This window comes from Rhinoderma darwinii (assembly GCF_050947455.1).
Source record: "Rhinoderma darwinii isolate aRhiDar2 chromosome 1 unlocalized genomic scaffold, aRhiDar2.hap1 SUPER_1_unloc_14, whole genome shotgun sequence".
Lineage (NCBI taxonomy): Eukaryota > Metazoa > Chordata > Amphibia > Anura > Rhinodermatidae > Rhinoderma > Rhinoderma darwinii.
In genome coordinates, this window is record NW_027461650.1 from 176,384 (window position 1) to 200,077 (window position 23,694).

At 43.6% G+C, this 23,694-nt stretch overlaps 1 long non-coding RNA gene across 2 annotated transcripts in view; it reads left to right on the forward strand.

Moving 5' to 3' along the window:
* Positions 1–3,471: 3,471 nt before the first annotated feature.
* Positions 3,472–23,694, forward strand: part of LOC142669041 (uncharacterized) — a 145,005-nt gene continuing 124,782 nt past the window's right edge. The window contains exons 1-2 of one of the 2 annotated variants that reach the window (XR_012851769.1): positions 3,472–3,565; positions 3,732–3,843. This is a non-coding gene — a long non-coding RNA (uncharacterized LOC142669041). The remainder of the gene's footprint in view (positions 3,566–3,731; positions 3,844–23,694) is intronic. The other variant, XR_012851770.1, reaches the window with a different exon arrangement.

Here is a 23,694-nt window from a genome sequence, read left to right on the forward strand (position 1 = left end):
TCGTTCTGACTCTTACGGATGCGGTGATACCAGTTATGTTTATGTTTTTTACGGTGTTCACCATGCGGGTAAATAACATTATATTGTAATCGTTCTGACTCTTACGGATGCGGTGATACCAGTTATGTTTATGTTTTTACGGTGTTCACCGTGCGGGTAAATAACATTATATTGTAATCGTTCTGACTCTTACGGATGCGGTGATACCAGTTATGTTTATGTTTTTACGGTGTTCACCGTGCGGGTAAATAACATTATATTGTAATCGTTCTGACTCTTACGGATGCGGTGATACCAGTTATGTTTATGTTTTTACGGTGTTCACCGTGCGGGTAAATAACATTATATTGTAATCGTTCTGACTCTTACGGATGCGGTGATACCAGTTATGTTTATGTTTTTTACGGTGTTCACCGTGCGGGTAAATAACATTATATTGTAATCGTTCTGACTCTTATGGATGCGGTGATACCAGTTATGTTTATGTTTTTACGGTGTTCACCGTGCGGGTAAATAACATTATATTGTAATCGTTCTGACTCTTACGGATGCGGTGATACCAGTTATGTTTATGTTTTTACGGTGTTCACCGTGCGGGTAAATAACATTATATTGTAATCGTTCTGACTCTTACGGATGCGGTGATACCAGTTATGTTTATGTTTTTACGGTGTTCACCGTGCGGGTAAATAACATTATATTGTAATCGTTCTGACTCTTACGGATGCGGTGATACCAGTTATGTTTATGTTTTTACGGTGTTCACCGTGCTGGTAAATAACATTATATTGTAATCGTTCTGACTCTTACGGATGCGGTGATACCAGTTATGTTTATGTTTTTACGGTGTTCACCGTGCGGGTAAATAACATTATATTGTAATCGTTCTGACTCTTACGGATGCGGTGATACCAGTTATGTTTATGTTTTTACGGTGTTCACCGTGCGGGTAAATAACATTATATTGTAATCGTTCTGACTCTTACGGATGCGGTGATACCAGTTATGTTTATGTTTTTTACGTTACTTTAGAGAAAAAATGGGAAAAGGGTTTGTGGAGGTTTTTTTTACATTTTAAATTATTTTTATTCATAAATGAAAACTTTATTTTACTGTTTTTTCTAAAAAAATGTATTCCTGTTCTGGGGGACTTGAACTAGTGATGATTAGATCTCCGGTACAAATCACTGTAATACTAATGTATCGCAATATATCGTGATTAATATTAAGGGGTTTATAGGAGCAGAAAGATGGCGGACCTTCATTGCCCCCCATGCTGCCATGACAACCGTCCATCGTGTCGCGTGGGGACGATGAGCTGTCAGGGAGGACCCCCGTCTTTCTTACAGCTTAGTTTCTGCAGTCGCTGTTGACCACAGAATCTAAGTATATAAATGGCCTTAATCACAGTTCTCTCAGGTTTCCAGCCTTTGCAGGTTTCCAGCCCAGGGTGTCAGGTGTTCCCTATGTCGGTAAATGTCCTGTTCAGGAAGGGGTTAAATGAGTAAAATACAAGTTTATACTGAATCTTATCCCACAAAACAATGTATCACTCTGCTCCGCTCCACCTGCGCTATAACATGATGATAAGAGATCACACTGCATGTTTCCTTTATATATAATGTCACCTCAGCTGCTGCAGAACCTCACAGTTCATATCAAAACACTGACTGCATAGTGTGCACCACGTCTTGTGCGATGTCAGCAATGTCTCCCCAGTATCCGCCATGTGTCAGGTTGTCATGAGTCAGGTCTTCATTGTCTGGGGGGAATGTCTTCATTTTACTCTTCTCATCTGAGAGATATGCCATAAATGTCTGATATATGGGGGTCCCACCTCTATGTGGAGAACAGAAAATCTACATCTTATCCACCCCATGTGCACATACCCTTAAAGAGGCTCTGTCACCAGATTTTCAAACCCCTATCTCCTATTACAGCAGATCGGCGCTGCAATGTAGATTACAGTAACGTTTTTTGTTTTTTTTTCAAAGACAAGCATTTTTGGCCAAGTTATGACCATTTTTATATTTATGCAAATGAGCCTTTCTTAAGTACAACTGGGCGTGTTTAAAGTGAAGTCTAAGTGGGCGTGTATTGTGTGTGTACATCTGGGTGTGTTTACTTCTTTTACTAGCAGGGCGTTGTGAATGGAAGTGTATGATGCTGACGAATCAGCATCATCCACTTCTCTTCGTTACCACCCAGCTTCTGGCAGTGCACAGACACACAGCGTGATCTCGCGAGATCACGCTGCGACGTCACTCACTTCCTCCCACAGGAACTTCATCGCGTTGGATGAGCGAGGACACGCGGTGTCTCTGTGAACTGCCAGAAGCTGGGTGTTAACGAAGAGAAGTGGATGATGCTGATTCGTCAGCATCATACACTTCCATTCACAACGCCCAGCTATTAAAACAAGTAAACACACCCAGATGTACGCACATAATACACGCCCACTTGGACTTCACTTTAAACACGCCCAGTTGTACTTAAGAAATGCTCATTTGCATAAATATAAAAATGGTCATAACTTGGCCAAAAATGCTCGTTTTTGAAAAAAACAAACGTTACTGTTATCTACATTGCAGCGCCGATCTGCTGCAATAGGAGATAGGGGTTTCAGAATCTGGTGACAGAGCCTCTTTAAAGTGACACGTCAGATTTGAGAAATGGTTCCGTCTTAAACAGGTCAAAAATAGGCTGTGCATTCCACTCCCAGAGGAGTCCCTGTCGTGACTGTCCATATATGGACCGAGACATCAGGGGCTCCCTCTAGGATCACAATTCCCAGCCAAGTTGACGGCAACGCTCTGGCAAAGCATTCTGCTCCTAGTGGGAGCTTCAGTGGCGCTATCTACAGGTGCTGGGGTGCTATCTGCAGGGGTTTGGCATATAAGTTTGATTAAACTAAGGGGGAGATGTGCCGGCACTTGTGGAGAGAGCCGGCGGACAGGAAAGTGCAGCGCTGCACACATTAAACTCCTTTCCATTCTGCCAATGTTTATTTATATGACAACTGCCCGGGGCATCAGCGGTTTGAAAGAATATTGCCATATGGCCGTTGTGAAGGGGTTAATAAAAGCGTATAGAAAATATTGTCTATAAAGGTGTACACAGCTAATAAGCATTTGACACACTGACAATTTTTTTGGGTTGCAGGGCACTCTCAAAATAGAGACCCCTGTGTCCCGCCACTTTCATGTGTATCCGCGTCCACAGAAGGCAGATACAGGTAAATACTATGGTGGAGCAGGGAGCCAGTTACGCCCCGCCGTTCACTCTGGTAGGCCACAGTCTCCTTTAGGCCTGTGGCTTACAAGGTGCAGGAACATCGACACAGGTAGTGAGGACCTCAACATTGTAATTCCGGCTCTGATCATAAACATAGAAGTGTAGAGAGAAGTGTGTGATATATAGACAGATATACAGTAGTCATGTATTCAGTCACTGTGTGTTTCCTACAGATGGATCCAGTAGGAGAAATCCACCAGAGAGATGTCCCAGTCCTCTGTATTCCCAGGACTGTCCAGAGGAAAATCACAATGTCCCAGAGAATCATCAGGTAGATGAAGCTGAGCCGTATACCAGATCTATATAGGGGGGTGCGGAGCTTTTTGGTCCTGCGGTCATAGATGTGGTCATAGATTTTGGTGGTTTCTTATGTTGATCTGTTAGATTCTTCGCACTCTCTGCTGTATTGTACTGAATTGTTACATATGTGAAATCAGGGGGAAGATCTGACTGATATTAAAGTGGAGGATGAAGAAGAAGAGCGGGTGAGGGGCGATCAACCGTGTAACAGTGAAGTGGAGGAGGAAATTCCAGGAGGTGTTACCAGAGGTAAGTGATAATGAATTTAGAAAGTGAATTGGGAGGTTTGTTAAGGTGGGGTTCCTCCTTAGTTCTACATTACAGTAACACGTCAGACAATGTGTTATACATAGTGCAGGACCTGAGGGAGCTGTGACTGCACATAGAAGTTCTCTACAAGGTGATCTATGAATCCGGTCATGCACTAGGCTTAGTATCAGATTTTGGAGGCACCAGCTGTGATTAACAGCCGGGATCTGAGGAAACTCCGTTTAACCACTTACTCAGAAAATGACCTATTGTTTAAATCAAGTTTTTATGTTAAAAATATTTTTAAGATTTGTTTTTTTTTTTAAGTCCTCTTTATTTAAAAATAATCCTAAAATCTTGCATTTTTCCCTCTGGCCACTGAGTCTTATAGTAGACTGATCCTTCCTGTTCTGTAGAGATCAATTCTCAGCAGACATCTCATTATCATTACAGGCAGGATTACACTGACAGGTAACACCTATATATAGATATCACATGATCAGGACTGGCCTTAGGTTGGATGGCGCCCTGTGCGGGACTCCCTGTTGCCGCCCCCTACACAAACCAAATATGAACCACATATATAGACACGCACATACTGGAACATATATACTGTGCATACATAGAGACAGATATTTAGACATACAGGCAATTATACATACACACATCTGGAATATATACATACAGGTAAATATGTAGACGTACACACACACACACACACACACACACACACACACACACACACACACACACGTAAATACACAGACGGGAACATATACAAATACATAAAAGGCACAAAGATACAAGCACAAAGACACATTCACAAACAGACCCATATATACCCAGTACAGATAATGTAGCAGATTTCGCATGCAGTCCTATGTAACACAACAGATAATACTGTGAAAATATCCACTACATTATCTGTACTCTGTTATCACTGAATTATCTGTTGTTTTACTTAGGACTGCAGGTAACGCTACTACATTATCTGTTCTCAGAGAGTTATCACTGTGTTATCTGTGGTGTTACATAGGACTGCAGGTAACATCTACTACAATATCTGTACTCAGAGTTATCTGCAATCCTATGTAACACCACAGATAACACACAGTGATAACTCTCTGAGTACAGATAATGTCGTAGATGATAACTATACCCACAGACACATATAAACTCACCCACACACAGAGGCATATATATATATATATATATATATATATATATATATATAGGGAAGCAGGTTATATAAGGGGAAGCAGGTTATATAAGGAGCAGCAGGGTATATTATGGACCAGTAGGGTATATAGGGGGCAGCAGGGTATATAGGGGCAGCAGAGTATATAAGGGGCAGCAGAGTATATAAGGGGCAGCAGGGTATATAGGGGGCTGCAGGGTATATAGGTGGCAGCACAGATATCTTCATTTTATCTGTTCTACTTTAATATTAAACACATACAGGCGTGCGCACACACACACACACACACTGTAACATATACACACACATATATACACACATATATACACATAGATTCTCACCATCTCTCCTTGCTGACAGGATCACAGGTTTCTTGCAGGACAGGCTGTGGGCGGAGCTTCCTCCTTTTCTCTTGCTCCTCGGCTCTATTTACTCCATGTGTGTAACTAAGAGAAGAGCACAGAGTAGAGGCAGAGCCCAGTGGAGCCCCCTACATGCTTGGAGGGGGCAGCGCCCTGTGTGCTCGCGCACCCCTAAGATCGGCCCTGCACAGGATACACCATTCACAATAGACTGACACTTGCAGTTCTGTAGAGATCACTTCTCAGCAGTCATCTCACTATCATCACAGGCAGGATTACATAAAGAGGAAAACATTTTTAACCCCAATGTTGCCGTTATGTGCGGAAAATGAAGGGGGGAATTATTAATGTGAGGCACAGAGTCTTATGAATTTTGAACCTCGACGTGCCTCATATTAGTAGTAATTAATCCCATCATGTACCTCACACATTAACTCATGTAAGGAGAAAGAGGCAGCACTCTAGGCTGCCTCTTTCTCCTTACATTTGTATACCATTGGGGATTTACAAGTCGGATCCCTGGAGGCCGGCACCCTTATGCCCTGGAGGTTTTTGTTCTACTGTGCTGCCCATACACCTTCTCTCACACATTAACTCAATGTTGCCCATTATGACTGTGAGCTACATAATGGGATTAATTACTATTAATGGAGGTTCAAAATTCATAAGACCATGAGGCTCAAATCAGAAAGTGGAAGGACTTTTTATTTTTGGGCGTTTTTTTTATTTATTATTATTGTTAGCAAAGTATCGTTTTGGTATCTCAAATTGTAATTCTACATGAAGTATCGGTATCGAAGTCCAAATTCTGGTATTGTGACAACCCTATTGTAGAAATCGCTTCTCAGCAGTCACCTCATTATCATCACAGGCAGGATTACACTGACAGGTAACCCCTATATATAAATAACACAGGATCCACCATTTATAAGAGACTGATCCTTCCTGTTCTTTAGAGATCACTTCTCAGCAGTCATCTCTTTATCATCACAGGCAGGTTTACACTGACGGGTTACACCTATATCCTCAACACTAAAATTGCAACACCAAGGAGGAAACGTTTTGGAATTGTGGAAATCACAGGATCGATCGACATGTTAATAATATGCAAATGATAAAAAAATGGAAACAAAATATTCCAAACGCCTTGATTTATTCTGTGCCGAGTATGAGCGCCAAGTGCAGAAATACACGTACGTACATGCCTTGGCATTCTATCAATGAGGTTATTAATAGTTGTTATGCCACGCTGAATGCACTTGAGCACGCAAATTATCAAGATTGGCTGTTGGCAGCTCCCTTGCATTTGCTGTCCAATGACGTCCCAGAGGTGCTAGATGGGAGACAAGTCCAAAAGACGCTGCAGGCCATGGTAGCACGTTTAGGCCACACAGGCTGCTCACAGTAGCATGAGCAACATGCAGCCTGGCATTGTTCTGTTGAAAACCGGCTTCTGGGACACTTTGGAGAAATTGCTCCACAACCAAATGAATGTAACGCCGAACTGTTCGTGTACCTGAAATGAAGACTAGAGGGGTCAGGCTACTGTACATTATGCCACCCCACACCATAATCCCGGGAGTAGGGCCGGTGTCACGTTCCCTTGTGAAGGCCTCTTCATGGCATTGCCTATGTGGTTTTCAGACCAATTTCCGGCTATCATTGTGCCCGAGACAAAAGCGGGACTCATCGCTGAAGAGGATAGACCTCCATTCCATCCTCCATTGCCATCTTGCTGTGCACCATGATAGCCTTTGAGAGCAGTGGTGTGTAGTCAATGGCACGTCTGGCTCATAGCCCAATGTCGTTCAAATGCCTTTTGATGGTTTGTGTCGACACTGGTTGCGGCCCTAGGCTTTTTGATGTGATGTCCAATTTCACTTGCAATACAGAGTCAATCATTATGCGCCATTCTTCCAATCAGACGATCGGTTCGTGCATATATTCGCATCCGCGCACCTCTTTCTGTCATTCCCGTTCGTTGTTTTTCTCCTAACCTCCGGGACACTCAACGTTGAACAGTGCTGACATCTCGGCCTAGGTGCGTAGCGATCTGCAGGAGTGATAAACCAATGTCTCTCAGTTCAAGGATTCTGTCTCTCTCCGTTTGCGACAACGGGCACGTCAATGAACAGGAGACATTGCACAATCATCCCATAACACTTGATCTGATTTTTGAGGTTTCATGTGGCTGAAAAACTTTGCTCTCAATCTGGCGTTCATGCCTGTCCCACATGCCACAGATTGGAGCTACGTAGGTGCTTGAAAATGTGATAATTTGCAGATCTTCGCGACACCTGCTACTTCCTCGATTTGCATAACCTTATGGCTTGTCCTACTTGGTGTTGCAATTGCAATGTTGAGTGTAAAATGAAGGCCCAAAACCCGCTAGGTGCTGCTTTGTTTCTGAGGCCTGTGTTGGAGTCTAGTAGCACACTAGGGCCACATATGGGATATTTGTAAAAACCGCAGAATCTGGGCAATAAATATTGAGTTGTAAACAGTAAAGAAGGGAGGGAACCTCAAGCTCACCAGTTTGAAGCGTCTCCAGACTCTCCGCTCGGATCCCCGCTACGGCTGGCGGTATATAATGGAAGAAATAGAAGAAATGATCCAGCGCTGAGTCGTGCTTTGAGTTTAAAAAGGAAACGATATTCCCACCTTTATTGGGGTGTAGAAGATTAAAATTGTAGGGAGACGCAGTCCCGAGACAAGTGTGAGTAGTAGGCGATTTTGCCTTAGCCTACGCGTTTCGAGCACGTCCTGTGCTCTTACTCATGGCAAAGAAATGTGACAAACATGTATGTAGCAGTGGTGTGTGTGTCCGTATGTAGCAGTGCTTAGTGTGTGTCTGTAGCAGAGCGGAGTGTGTGTCTGTGTAGCAGAGCTGAGTGTGTGTCTGTGTAGCAGAGCTGAGTGTGTGTCTGTGTAGCAGAGCTGAGTGTGTGTCTGTGTAGCAGAGCTGAGTGTGTGTCTGTGTAGCAGAGCTGAGTGTGTGTCTGTAGCAGAGCTGAGTGTGTGTCTGTAGCAGTGCTGTGTGTGTATGTATGTAGCAGTGCTGACTGTGTGTGTATGTATGTAGAAGTGCTGTGTGTGTCTGTATGTAGCAGTGCTGAGTGTGTGTCTGTGTAGTAGATTTGAGTGAAAAGTGAAAAAAGCTTGTACCTCAAGTTTTGCTCACCTCATAACCAAGTTGCGTTTTTCCAATGCGTTTTTTTCATGCGTTTTGTGTAAAGCTTGATTGATGCCTGAATAGGCATAAGAATCCAAAAAGATGTGGGTGCTCGTAGATCCTCCTGAGCTTAATCCTGTGTCGACAGCAGGTTTTGGTAACAAAAATAGTGTGAAGGAAAGGCAGATCCAGCACTCCAATGATTAAAAATTCAGTTTTATTAGGTCATGTTTAAAAGGGATAAAACAACAATCCCGGGACCACGCTTACGCGTTTCAGACCACTAGGGTCCTTAATCATAGCTTGTAGAAGATTAAAATTGTAGGGAGACGCAGTCCCGAGACAAGTGTGAGTAGTAGGCGATTTTGCCTTAGCCTACGCGTTTCGAGCACGTCCTGTGCTCTTACTCATGGCAAAGAAATGTGACAAACATGTATGTAGCAGTGGTGTGTGTGTCCGTATGTAGCAGTGCTTAGTGTGTGTCTGTAGCAGAGCGGAGTGTGTGTCTGTGTAGCAGAGCTGAGTGTGTGTCTGTGTAGCAGAGCTGAGTGTGTGTCTGTGTAGCAGAGCTGAGTGTGTGTCTGTGTAGCAGAGCTGAGTGTGTGTCTGTGTAGCAGAGCTGAGTGTGTGTCTGTAGCAGAGCTGAGTGTGTGTCTGTAGCAGTGCTGTGTGTGTATGTATGTAGCAGTGCTGACTGTGTGTGTATGTATGTAGAAGTGCTGTGTGTGTCTGTATGTAGCAGTGCTGAGTGTGTGTCTGTGTAGTAGATTTGAGTGTGTGTCTGTGTAGCAAAGCTGAGTGTGTGTGTTTGTGTAGCAGTGCTGAGTGTGTATGGATGTATGTACCAGTGCCGACTGTGTGTGTAGCAGTGCTGCGTGTGTGTGTGTGTGTGTGTGTGTGTGTGTAGCAGAGCGGCGTATGCACGGGCGCCGCTGATGCTTCATAGCCGCATATCAGCTGTTTTGAAGAATCAGCGGCAAGCACCCCCCCTCCCCCCCCCCCCCCCCACACACACACACACACACACACAAATCCCCCTAAACATGCAAAATCAAGTGTAATCAAGCGTTTTTTAATGCGGTTTTTGGCACGTAAAATGCGCAAAAAAAACTTGTCAAATACACGCCGTGTGAAACGGTCAACTGAAAAGTCAGTCACTTTCATTATTCTAAGGGTATGTTCACACGCAGTTTTCAGCTATTTTTCGGGCCGAAAACGTCCCGAAAAAAGCCTAAAAAATCGGAAACAACGCCTACAAACATCTGCCCATTGGTTTCAATGGGATATACGGCGTTCTGTTCCGACGGAGCATTTTTTTACGTGGCCGTTTTCCAAAAACTACACGTAAAAAGACGGCGGCCAAAAAGAAGTGCATATCACTTCTTGGGACGTATTTTAAGCTGTTTTTCATTGACTCTATAGAAAAAACGCTCCAAAAACTACCGTAAAAAAACTTCCAAAAACGTGAGTTTGATTAAAAAATGGCTGAAGATCAGGAGCTGTTTTTCCTTTGTTTAGTAAGCGTGTGAACATACCCTTAGCCTTTTGGTGTGTCCTATAGCTTCTGCCAGCTGCAGAATCACACCCAAAATGGCTGCCAGACACTGCTTAGCAATTTGAAGACACCTTTTCCTGGCTTGTAGGACTGGCAATACCGGGCACTGAAACTTTTGTAGTTCAGGCCGTTACGGACGCGGCGATACCAATTATGTATAGTTTTATTTTTTTGGTTTATTTATTTTAATAATAAAGACTGATAAGGGAAAAGGGGGGATATTTATACTTTTAAAACTTATTTTCTTATTTTTGCACAACTTTTTTTTTACTTATTTTTACTTTGTACCACTAGGGGACTTGGGGGCAGGAGGCCATGATCGCTATTCTGAAACAAAAGCCCCAGAAGCAAAGGAGTACCTAGAGGATTTTTGGGCCTTCCTTTTATTCAATTATATTTCAGGCACCATGTCAGGTTAGAAGAGGTCTTGTGGTGCCGAAACAAAGGAAACCCCACAAAAGTGACTCCATTAGGGAAACTACACCCTTTGAGGAATTCATCTAGGGGTGTAGAGAGCATTTTGTCCCCACAGGTGTTTCATAGATTTCATTTGAATTGGGCAGTGAAAATGTAAAAATTACATTATTTTCCAATAAGATGTAGCTTTGTCAGGTCCGTATTTCAGGGTATCTTCCTTTCCCCTGTTATTTAACACCGAATAACCACCTCTGTAAATTGAAAGCTGAAGGGATGCCTGGAAAGAAGTAAACCAGCCAAAGATGTTGGTACACAGCTTTCCTAAATCAGACAGGAAGCAAACTAACTTTATTCAGAACAAAGAAACACAGGAAAAGACACATGCCTCCTCCCTAGGGATGTGGGAGTGCCCAAGCCCCCACCGGCTTCTCAGCTGCAAGTTCTCAGACTCACTCTTCTTGCATTCCAGGGGGCGGTGTCTTCCATAGGTGTGTCCGACATGAACAAAGAACTTATTATATATCAGTATATTACACAAAGAACTGAAATGTATATACATATGTGTGAGGATAATATTTTTGCAAAATTGAGTAGGGAGTAGGGGGAAGAGGAAAGATGTGGTCTAGAGATGAATTAATATATAACTTTTATTGATATGGTATGTGTGAGTGACCCCCAAACTCACATACTCTTGGCTTTGAATGGTATAGTGTGGTAATGTATTGAGTGATTAAACTGTCACTATGGCTCCATTGTCGTCCACAAATCACTGAGCTGTGGGTATTAGTTGAAGCTGCAGGTGGAATAGAGTGGAGTCAATGCGCTGATATATGTAGCATTGTATCAGTCTCAGGAGCCTAGGTTGTGCTAGATGGCAGGCTGAAATTGTCTTTGCTGCACTGTTGTGACGACAGGCAGCAAAGTAAATGTGTTCAAATTGGCCCTGCAATAAATGTAATATTTTTGCAAACAATATACATGGTAATGATCCCTGACAGTCCCCCCTAAAAATATTATTACTCTATCCCTGAGTCTGGACTATCAACCTACCACCGACCACTCGAACCAGGCGGGTAGGGGTTTTGATTTTTTCACCAGCTTGAGACGAGCTACTCCTGATGAGTAACCCCCCTTTGTACCTGGACTTCCAAGGTTTCGGAGTGGTCCTAACTTTCCCTATTCTCCTCAGGATGGTTGTCTTGGTAAAATCTACAAACCGCTGCTGGTTGTAATATATATATATATATATATATATATATATATATATATATATATATAATTAATCCAGTCTACATTTTTGCTAATGTTAATAATTGTCGCACTGTCACTTACTGTCCTAAGGGACTTTTACCCCTGCAGATATAACAGGTCATGGGCAGCACAGTGACCTTCACTTCACACCTTCACATAAACTCCTCAGATTGTAATTTGCAGCACCGTGGCATATTTGCACACATTATAATTATAAACCTCAGACATTATAAACAATAGGGCCTCAACTAATAGCATGAGATTGGTGATAGCATTATGTTATCACCCTCAGGTTTCGGGTCCCATCAGTTCATTGCCAGTCCTGTACATCATCGTCCCCTTCTTCTCCTGTCTTCTGCTCTTCACTGACTGTCACCCTCAGGGTAACCCATACAATTGTGGAGTCAGACTACGTTGGTGTCCAGTGGGGGAGTTATTATTACCCCCTCCTAGCCACTTACTTATCAAAACACTTGATACTGCTGACGGAGTCACTCAGGTCTTTGATCTTTACTTTGATCTTTGCTGATGTCATCAGGACTTGGTTTGGTCCTTCTCATCTGTCAGACACCGTCTCCTTTAGTTTACGTCACCAGGCTGTACATAGCACCTCATACTGTGAGCCTGGGGTGAGATCCCACGTAGGCGGATTAGTGGAGTTGTATTGTGACTACCACAAACCCTCCGCATCTGTACTCTTCCTCTGGCAAGTTACTTGTCTGGGCGGCCGCTTAGAATTGTGACACTGCCGTCAGTTCATGATAAACGCGTTGTACTGGCTCAGGCTGTGCCTGCCGTATCTCCGTGATGGAGTTCATCGTGTTAAAAGTCTTTTTAGTTCATATTTACTGGCACTTGCTGGGGACCCCCAACTCTTGTCAATTGTTAAAATAAATACTAATCTGGTGATAACATCATCCGCATACACTATAAACGTTGTTCTAAGTACATACAATAATAATGTCAGGCCCTTAAATGACATCAAACACCTTTTATATAAGGAAAAAACTTCTCTGTTACAATGGACATGGCGCCTAGAAGATGTGTGATTACTGGGTACATTTCATTTGCACTTGGTGATACTCTTTCAGCAGGATTTGTACCTTGATCTCAGCTGATTGCCTAGAACATCTTCTACCCACAGAAATATACACAGATTCCACATGTTTATCTGACAAGTGTCTTAAACCAACTTTTCTTACTCTAATCTGGTTCGTTCTACCTGGGAAGGCCTCTCAAGGTCGGTTCTCTTTGTGTGAGGCGGGTATGATAAGGTTGGCACCGGTCTGCCAGGACTGTTCTGTAGGCAAATCAAACAGCTCTAACAGAATTTAGCAGCAACAGCTGTAAAACCTGGGACATACCAATTAGATCTTACCACATCAATCCTTGCAGTCTTGGGGCATATGTGAGGTCATACACCATCAATACAAGTGCTATCAAGAATGCATTGGGCGCTACCGGTTTACCTTCCTTTATCCGTCCACATTCTGTTAGAATCTGGTTCTTACGCCTTCCGCTCCCAGTTGGACTCTTCCTGTGAAGAACAAGCTTTGCATCGCATAATCAGTAATTGATCTTAATCAGATAATTAACTTGAAGAAAAACATTAACAATGACAGATTTATTTTAAACGTTCACACTGGTCAGTAACTAAAACTGATACCTACAAACTGATTCTTCTTCTTTATATATATCTATACATACACATATACACAGCACAGAATTCTCTGCTCTAAAATTTCCCTTTCACAACAACAACAAAAATAAACAAATAAAAATGTTTTCGAATGGGAATATTCCGCTTCTGTACCTTTTTATCTGACACATCCAACAGTCCAATGCTGAGGCTGGTCTAGAACTTGACATAAAACTTAACCTCAGTATTTAATATTCCCACAACACTTCTTAAATACAGTTATTAAACAAACTAACTTTGGGATAACCCTGTTCCCCTGTCACTTACACACAATGTCTGCAGTGGGGAAGATACTGGCCGGGCTTCAGGCCCCCCTGAGAACAGGTCTACACACACGAGCACATTGTCATACACTTCTTCCTCGGGTAGTTGTATGTTCTGCAGTCGGTGGGACGGGTAATCTGGCCGGGCTGCACTTTTCACAGGTACCTTTGCTGTTTTACCTATGACATGCCGTGCGCACATCATGCCGGCTGCTACAAACCTAGCGGTGGCATTATTGTATCCAGGGACAAGCCAATTTACTGACAACTGACTGCACATACCCTTGTCAGTTCTGTCTTCTCTTGCTCTCTCAATTGGCTTACCCGATTATCCAATAAAGTTCCTACTACCAATGGGCCCATAATTGTGGGCGATGCCAAAAGCGTACCTAGAGTCAGTGTAAATGTCGGCCGTCTTACCTTCTGCCAGGTTACAGCCTCAGCGAGCACCTCCAGCTCCGCTCCTTGAGATGAACAAGAAGGTGAGAGTGGTTTCTGGGTAATTTACCTGGTGCCTTGTATCCTGTCTTGCACATACTGTATGAAGTATTTCTACATTACAAATTTACATTAAAAACCCACGTCACATATAGATAGAACATTTCAAAGGGGTGGCGTCTTCATCCTCTAAAATAAAACCAAATGTTATACACTTCTCCACACTCCTCTGATAATCCAGAACACTTTGAGAATCTCACTTTTATCACGTTCTGCAAATACTTGATTAATACAAAAACAAATAAAAATATATTACTGAAATCTGGCATAAAATAAACAATGTTCAGACAATTTTTTGTTTTGCCTTCTCCCCCATCTAAATCTGTAAAGACTCATCTGTGAGTGACCCCACACCTCTTGTGTAAATTTGCTGGAGGGGGAGGGTCTTTTACACATTACCTCATATTGGGTGGAGACTACAGAACAGCATACCCAGTGCCATATTCACCGTTCTGGAAAGATTTGGAACCATCTACACAGAAAAACCTCACCATTTAGGTTACTCTTCTACACATTTCATCTGGATTACTCATTGGGGTCTCAATTGTACCTGATCAGTTCCTTCACCATTCCCCCTTTTGTGGACTCTGCGAAAGTAATGTAGCAGAGTTCAAAACTACATCTCAACATAACAAAGTCGGGCACTAGTTTAACCCCCTGTACTGTACAACAGCTTGAAACAAAAATGACTTTTTCCTGACGAAAATACATTTTATCTTTACAATGACATAACTCATGTGTGAAATCAAAAACAAAACAATTGTAGTTAGTTATTCAATAAAACAGAAAATATTATATCTGATAACATTAATTACTGCAAACCAATAAACTGTATATAAAAATAGGGAACGGTGGGGGGCACATACATTTTCAAAACCCTGTGTCTCACAGTATCTATAGTTTAATACATCTGAATTAACATCAAAACAGATTAAATCTGATCACATCATAACACATAAATATCGTAACTTTTATAAACAACAGCGCATGCGCAAAGAGAAGAAATTTATTTAAGTTTGTAGACATTACTGATATACATCTAAAAGCAGTGCATATTGAAATCCTTTTGTCTGCAGACTGCACCCAGTCAGCCCCCCCTCCTCCTCCCAAACGCAGCATACTACAGGGGGGGGGGTCACACACTCATTCCTCACAGCTTCTAGTCTCACAATCTTAACCCTTTCAATGCCGGCAAAACAACATACGTATCTGCAATCATTCATCACACTATTGTATAGGAATTATCTACGTTCAAAACATCAAACACATAATCTGTAACAGTCCAATCTGTCGGCCACCATCTCTATATTATGATGACGTGTTGTTTCATCAGTGAACAGCGTCCCGCACACTAGAATGGAACCTAAAATAGAAAAGACACTGCAGCATGTGTTACAAATGACAAAATTAACAAGGCGATTATTTCATACTGAGTTGGTTGGGCCGGGCGTGGCCACATCAGGGGCAGGGGGGTTTCCTGCCCACAATGAGGACACACTCAACATGAGGTACGGACGCCATTACCGGGCGTTGGCTGGTCCTGTGTTTTCTAATACATATAACATACAATACCTTTCTTATTCCTAACTTCCTCTTCTGCAAATCCCTCTAAAGCACTTTCCATCAACTTACTACCTTCCAACTTTCCTTTGTTCTCCAGAATACCTTTTGCCCAATCTCCGGCTTGCAGCCGCCCTCCTCTATGGATTCCACACACTTCCATCAATTTCTTCATTTTACGGACGATCCTGGAGATTTGAATATGGACCGTAAACCATCCATTCTAACAGTCTATATTATACACGTAATTTATATAACAATTTTCGATCTGCAACTCTTGGTCTGGCCGGAAATATTACAATTTCGCAGTCTGCAACACTAAGTCTCGCCGAAATAGTACAATCTCTAGTCTGCAATGTATTTATTACATCTCGCTACGATATAACAATCTTTATCTAGACTCTCTGGCCTCGCTGGAAATATTAACATTTCGCAGTCTACAGCTCTCCGGTCTGTTATATTTTCTAGACTCTCCGGCCTCGCTGGAAATATTAAAATTTCGCAGTCTACAGCTCTCCGGTCTGTTATATTTTCTATCTAGTCCCTAATTACCCAGAGGATGATTAGTCGGGCGCGACTAAGGTCTCACAGGTTTGCGACCTCACAGCGGAAAATATCGCCTCTGTCGCCTGAGATAATCCAGGAAATCAACAAAAGGGTTCTACAGATCGCCACAAGACTGTCCACTAACACAGAAAAGTCGAAGATTTATAAAATCAACTGACTTACCGTGCTTAGTATGGAGATGATCAGACTCTTTCAGTGGGCAAGTTTGAGTCCTCTGTTTCACCCTGTGATTGTCGATTGTCCGGATTTTGATATTTCCACGAGTGAGGCCCCACGTTCGGGCGCCAAATGTCAGGTCCGTATTTCAGGGTATCTTCCTTTCCCCTGTTATTTCACACCGAATAACCACCTCTGTAAATTGAAAGCTGAAGGCATGCCTGGAAAGAAGTAAACCAGCCAAAGATGTTGGTGCACAGCTTTCCCAAATCAGACAAGAAGCAAACTAACTTTATTCAGAACAAAGAAACACAGGAAAAGACACATGCCTCCTCCCTAGGGATGTGGGAGTGCCCAAGCCCCCACCGGCTTCTCAGCTGCAAGTTCTCAGACTAACTCTTCTTGCATTCCAGGGGACGGTGTCTTCCATAGGTGTGTCCGACATGAACAAAGAACTTATTATATATCAGTATACTACACAAAGAACTGAAATGTATATACATATGTGTGATGATAATATTTTTGCAAACAATATACATGGTAATGATCCCTGACAGATTTACCTCAAAATTCTTATTTTTTTCAACAAATAAATGAGGAAAAGCACCCCAACATTTGTAAAGCAACTTCTCCAGAGTACGGAAATACCAAACATGTGGTCATAAACTGCTGTTTTGGCAAGCAGCAGGACTTGGAAGAGAAGGCACGCCATTTAGCTTTTGGAGTGCTGGATTGATTTCTCTGCACCATGTCGCATTTGTAAAGGTGCCAGTGCAGTGGAAGCCCCCCAAAAGTCACTCTATTTGGGAAACTACACCCCTCAAGGAATTTTTCAAGTGGTATAGTGAGCAGTTTGACCCCATAGGTGTTTCATACACTGGGCAGTAAAATAATAAAATTTAGATTTTTTCAAATAAAATGTTGCTTTAGCCCCAAATTCATAATTTTCACAAGGGGTTAAAGGAGAAAAAGCACCCACAGTTTGTTACGCAATTTCTCCTGAATACGGCAATACCCCATTTGTGGAGATAAACTGCTGTTTGAGCACGCTGTTTCCGGAACTCCCATAGTAGTGAATGTCAGTTATAGAAGCAGCGTAGCATGCTACGCTGTTTCCGTAACCACTATTCAGTTCTATGGGAGTTGCGGAAACTGCGTAGCACAGAGAGTTACGCTGTTTGCGTAACTCGAACATATAACCAGAAAGTGAAGTGGCCGGAAGACCGCGGAGCCGGGTAAGATGGAATGGGGCTTAGGGGGCCCCGTTCTAGAGATATTACACCTGTGGATATGTCATAAATGTCCTTCGTAGGAAAACCAATATAAATGCCGCGGTCGCTATTGACCGCAGTATTTAACTAGTTAAACAGCGCCATCACTGTTCCTAGCCGTTAGTGCAGCGAGTCAGAAGCTGACACCTGCAGTGTATGGGGCAGGCTCAGCGCGTGAGCCCGCTCCATACATCATCAAAAATATGTTTATTATAGAATCTGGTAGAATTTCTGTGCGGTTTTCTGTGGCTCCGGCCCTTTAACATGCGATGATCGGTGAGATGAAGAGGGGGAGGGTCCTTCTTCACCCGTGGATATGGCCGCTAGTCCACCCTTACACAGCTCGATCCTGGATCAGAAGAAACCGAAAACGTTTTTCATATTTTCCAAAGTCGGATCCTAGAAAAGGAAAAAATACAAATAAGCAAAAAAATTCACAAAACCTTCACCACAAGGAGAAGATGAAGACGAGCGGAAGACGTCAGACTTACCGGATCTCGCGTCTGCTCATCACTGGAGGAGTCTTCATGGGAATTTCTGATGGTTTAGGTGGTAAAGACCACAATATTGGGGTGACAACTGCAAAAAGAAACAAACAGAAATTCAGTGTCCAGGCGGCTGTAGAAGAGTCGTGAGGTGGGAAGATCATCAGTGGACGGCACTTACCTCACCTAAAGATGGTAAATGGGCCCTGAGCGGCAGATAGAAATAAGATGGCCACTATCTCTCCCGGGGGTTGGGGGCCCTGATGGTAAATAGGCCCCAAGCGGCAGATGTTACTAAAATGGTCACTTTCTCTTTCGGGGGTTGGAGGCCCTGATGTTAACTGTAGCCCCCGAAAGATCGTCCATCTCCGGAAACTGGCGTCCGCCAACTTCCATCCTCTCGTGATCCTCCTCCATCTCCACGTCCTCCGGAAACTGGCGTCCGCTAACTTCCATCTTCTCGTGCTCCTCCTCCATCTCAACGAACTCCGGAAACTGGCGTCCGCCAACCTCCATCTTCTCTATAACACTCATCATTGGAAACATCTTCACCATCCCCTTCTTCTTATAAGACACGTCCATGATGAGAGCCAGCAACAGAAACTGACACCGCGGTCAATGTGTGATCCCAATTTATAAACTTGATGTCACAACATGAGGGCCATTATGTGCAAACGGAACGCATGCAGATCACAGGCCCCGCCCTTCACATGACATCACGCTCAGATTCTCTAGAGGACGTCACGCTCAGAGAAATAGAATCTGCCCACATTCTAGATGACATCACAAGAAGCGTATCCCAGTGAACCGTTACAACAGAGCGGCCATATATAACGTAATACGGTAGAAGAATACAGACAGTAGGGGGTTTTAAATAAAAAAAAATTACACCGTTCACTGTGTGAGTCAAATAATGCTATATTGTAATAGTTCTGGACTTTTACCGATGCAGCGATACCAATTTTGTTATTATTTTTACATTGTGCTTGGGGAAAAATGGGAAAAGTTTTTTTTTAACTTTAAATTAATTTTTTTACACCCATTTTATTAGTTCCCCTAGGGGACTTGAACCAGTGATCATTAGATCGCTGGTACAATACACTGCAATACATGGATGAGTTACGGAAACAGCGTAACTCGCTGAGCTACGCTGTTTCCGGAACTCCCATAGTAGTGAATGTCAGTTATAGAAGCAGCGTAGCATGCTACGCTGTTTCCGTAACTACTATTCAGTTCTATGGGAGTTGCGGAAACTGCGTAGCTCAGAGAGTTACGCTGTTTGCGTAACTCGAACATGTAACCAGAAAGTGAAGTGGCCGGAAGACCGCGGAGCCGGGTAAGATGGAATGGGGCTTAGGGGGCCCCGTTCTAGAGATATTACACCTGTGGATATGTCATAAATGTCCTTCGTAGGAAAACCAATATAAATGCCGCAGTCGCTATTGACCGCAGTATTTAACTAGTTAAACAGCGCCATCACTGTTCCTAGCCGTTAGTGCAGCGTGTCAGAAGCTGACACCTGCAGTGTATGGGGCAGGCTCAGCGCGTGAGCCCGCTCCATACATCATCAAAAATATGTTTATTATAGAATCTGGTAGAATTTCTGTGCGGTTTTCTGTGGCTCCGGCCCTTTAACATGCGATGATCGGTGAGATGAATAGGGGGAGGGTCCTTCTTCACCCGTGGATATGGCCGCTAGTCCACCCTTACACAGCTCGATCCTGGATCAGAAGAAACCGAAAACGTTTTTCATATTTTCCAAAGTCGGATCCTAGAAAAGGAAAAAATACAAATAAGCAAAAAAATTCACAAAACCTTCACCACAAGGAGAAGATGAAGACGAGCGGAAGACGTCAGACTTACCGGATCTCGCGTCTGCTCATCACTGGAGGAGTCTTCATGGGAATTTCTGATGGTTTAGGTGGTAAAGACCACAATATTGCGGTGACAACTGCAAAAAAAAACAAACAGAAATTCAGTGTCCAGGCGGCTGTAGAAGAGTCGTGAGGTGAGAAGATCATCAGTGGACGGCACTTACCTCACCTAAAGATGGTAAATGGGCCCCGAGCGGCAGATAGAAATAAGATGGTCGCTATCTCTCCCGGGGGTTGGGGGCCCTGATGGTAAATAGGCCCCAAGCGGCAGATGTTACTAAAATGGCCACTTTCTCTTTCGGGGGTTGGAGGCCCTGATGTTAACTGTAGCCCCCGAAAGATCGTCCATCTCCACATCAGCAGCTGGAAATTGGCGTCCGCCAACCTCCAGTTTGTCATCATTATCCTTCACTTCCTCCATCTCCAGGTCCTCCGGAAACTGGCGTCCACCAACTTCCATCCTCTCGTGATCCTCCTCCATCTCCACGTCCTCCGGAAACTGGCGTCCGCTAACTTCCATCTTCTCGTGCTCCTCCTCCATCTCAACGAACTCCGGAAACTGGCGTCCGCCAACCTCCATCTTCTCTATAACACTCATCATTGGAAACATCTTCACCATCCCCTTCTTCTTATAAGACACGTCCATGATGAGAGCCAGCAACAGAAACTGACACCGCGGTCAATGTGTGATCCCAATTTATAAACTTGATGTCACAACATGAGGGCCATTATGTGCAAACGGAACGCATGCAGATCACAGGCCCCGCCCTTCACATGACATCACGCTCAGATTCTCTAGAGGACGTCACGCTCAGAGAAATAGAATTTGCCCACATTCTAGATGACATCACAAGAAGCGTATCCCAGTGAACCGTTACAACAGAGCGGCCATATATAACGTAATACGGTAGAAGAATACAGACAGTAGGGGGTTTTAAATAAAAAAAAATTACACCGTTCACTGTGTGAGTCAAATAATGCTATATTGTAATAGTTCTGGACTTTTACCGATGCAGCGATACCAATTTTGTTATTATTTTTACATTGTGCTTGGGGAAAAATGGGAAAAGTTTTTTTTTAACTTTAAATTAATTTTTTTACACCCATTTTATTAGTTCCCCTAGGGGACTTGAACCAGTGATCATTAGATCGCTGGTACAATACACTGCAATACATGGATGAGTTACGGAAACAGCGTAACTCGCTGAGCTACGCTGTTTCCGGAACTCCCATAGTAGTGAATGTCAGTTATAGAAGCAGCGTAGCATGCTACGCTGTTTCCGTAACTACTATTCAGTTCTATGGGAGTTGCGGAAACTGCGTAGCTCAGAGAGTTACGCTGTTTGCGTAACTCGAACATGTAACCAGAAAGTGAAGTGGCCGGAAGACCGCGGAGCCGGGTAAGATGGAATGGGGCTTAGGGGGCCCCGTTCTAGAGATATTACACCTGTGGATATGTCATAAATGTCCTTCGTAGGAAAACCAATATAAATGCCGCAGTCGCTATTGACCGCAGTATTTAACTAGTTAAACAGCGCCATCACTGTTCCTAGCCGTTAGTGCAGTGTGTCAGAAGCTGACACCTGCAGTGTATGGGGCAGGCTCAGCGCGTGAGCCCGCTCCATACATCATCAAAAATATGTTTATTATAGAATCTGGTAGAATTTCTGTGCGGTTTTCTGTGGCTCCGGCCCTTTAACATGCGATGATCGGTGAGATGAATAGGGGGAGGGTCCTTCTTCACCCGTGGATATGGCCACTATTCCACCCTTACACAGCTCGATCCTGGATCAGAAGAAACCGAAAACGTTTTTCATATTTTCCAAAGTCGGATCCTAGAAAAGGAAAAAATACAAATAAGCAAAAAAATTCACAAAACCTTCACCACAAGGAGAAGATGAAGACGAGCGGAAGACGTCAGACTTACCGGATCTCGCGTCTGCTCATCACTGGAGGAGTCTTCATGGGAATTTCTGATGGTTTAGGTGGTAAAGACCACAATATTGGGGTGACAACTGCAAAAAAAAACAAACAGAAATTCAGTGTCCAGGCGGCTGTAGAAGAGTCGTGAGGTGAGAAGATCATCAGTGGACGGCACTTACCTCACCTAAAGATGGTAAATGGGCCCCGAGCGGCAGATAGAAATAAGATGGCCGCTATCTCTCCCGGGGGTTGGGGGCCCTGATGGTAAATAGGCCCCAAGCGGCAGATGTTACTAAAATGGCCACTTTCTCTTTCGGGGGTTGGAGGCCCTGATGTTAACTGTAGCCCCCGAAAGATCGTCCATCTCCACATCAGCAGCTGGAAATTGGCGTCCGCCAACCTCCAGTTTGTCATCATTATCCTTCACTTCCTCCATCTCCAGGTCCTCCGGAAACTGGCGTCCACCAACTTCCATCCTCTCGTGATCCTCCTCCATCTCCACGTCCTCCGGAAACTGGCGTCCGCTAACTTCCATCTTCTCGTGCTCCTCCTCCATCTCAACGAACTCCGGAAACTGCCGTCCGCCAACCTCCATCTTCTCTATAACACTCATCATTGGAAACATCTTCACCATCCCCTTCTTCTTATAAGACACGTCCATGATGAGAGCCAGCAACAGAAACTGACACCGCGGTCAATGTGTGATCCCAATTTATAAACTTGATGTCACAACATGAGGGCCATTATGTGCAAACGGAACGCATGCAGATCACAGGCCCCGCCCTTCACATGACATCACGCTCAGATTCTCTAGAGGACGTCACGCTCAGAGAAATAGAATCTGCCCACATTCTAGATGACATCACAAGAAGCGTATCCCAGTGAACCGTTACAACAGAGCGGCCATATATAACGTAATATGGTAGAAGAATACAGACAGTAGGGGGTTTTAAATAAAAAAAAATTACACCGTTCACTGTGTGAGTCAAATAATGCTATATTGTAATAGTTCTGGACTTTTACCGATGCAGCGATACCAATTTTGTTATTATTTTTACATTGTGCTTGGGGAAAAATGGGAAAAGTTTTTTTTAAACTTTAAATTAATTTTTTTACACCCATTTTATTAGTTCCCCTAGGGGACTTGAAAAAGTGATCATTAGATCGCTGGTACAATACACTGCAATACATGGATGAGTTACGGAAACAGCGTAACTCGCTGAGCTACGCTGTTTCCGGAACTCCCATAGTAGTGAATGTCAGTTAGGGCATGACCGCACGTGGCGGATTTCCTCCGCAACTGTCCGCATCAATGCCGCACAGAATCTGCGTTGCAGATTCTGCTGCGGATCTGCACAAAATGTGCAGTACATTGATGCGGACTAGCTGCTGCGGACTGCGGGAAAAGTGCTTCCCTTCTCCCTATCAGTGCAGGATAGAGAGAAGGGACAGCACATTCCCTAGGGAAAGTAAAAGAATTTCATACTTACCGGCCGTTGTCTTGGTGACGCGTCCCTCTTTCGGCATCCAGCCCGACCTCCCTGGATGACGCACCAGTCCATGTGACCGCTGCAGCCTGTGCTTGGCCTGTGATTGGCTG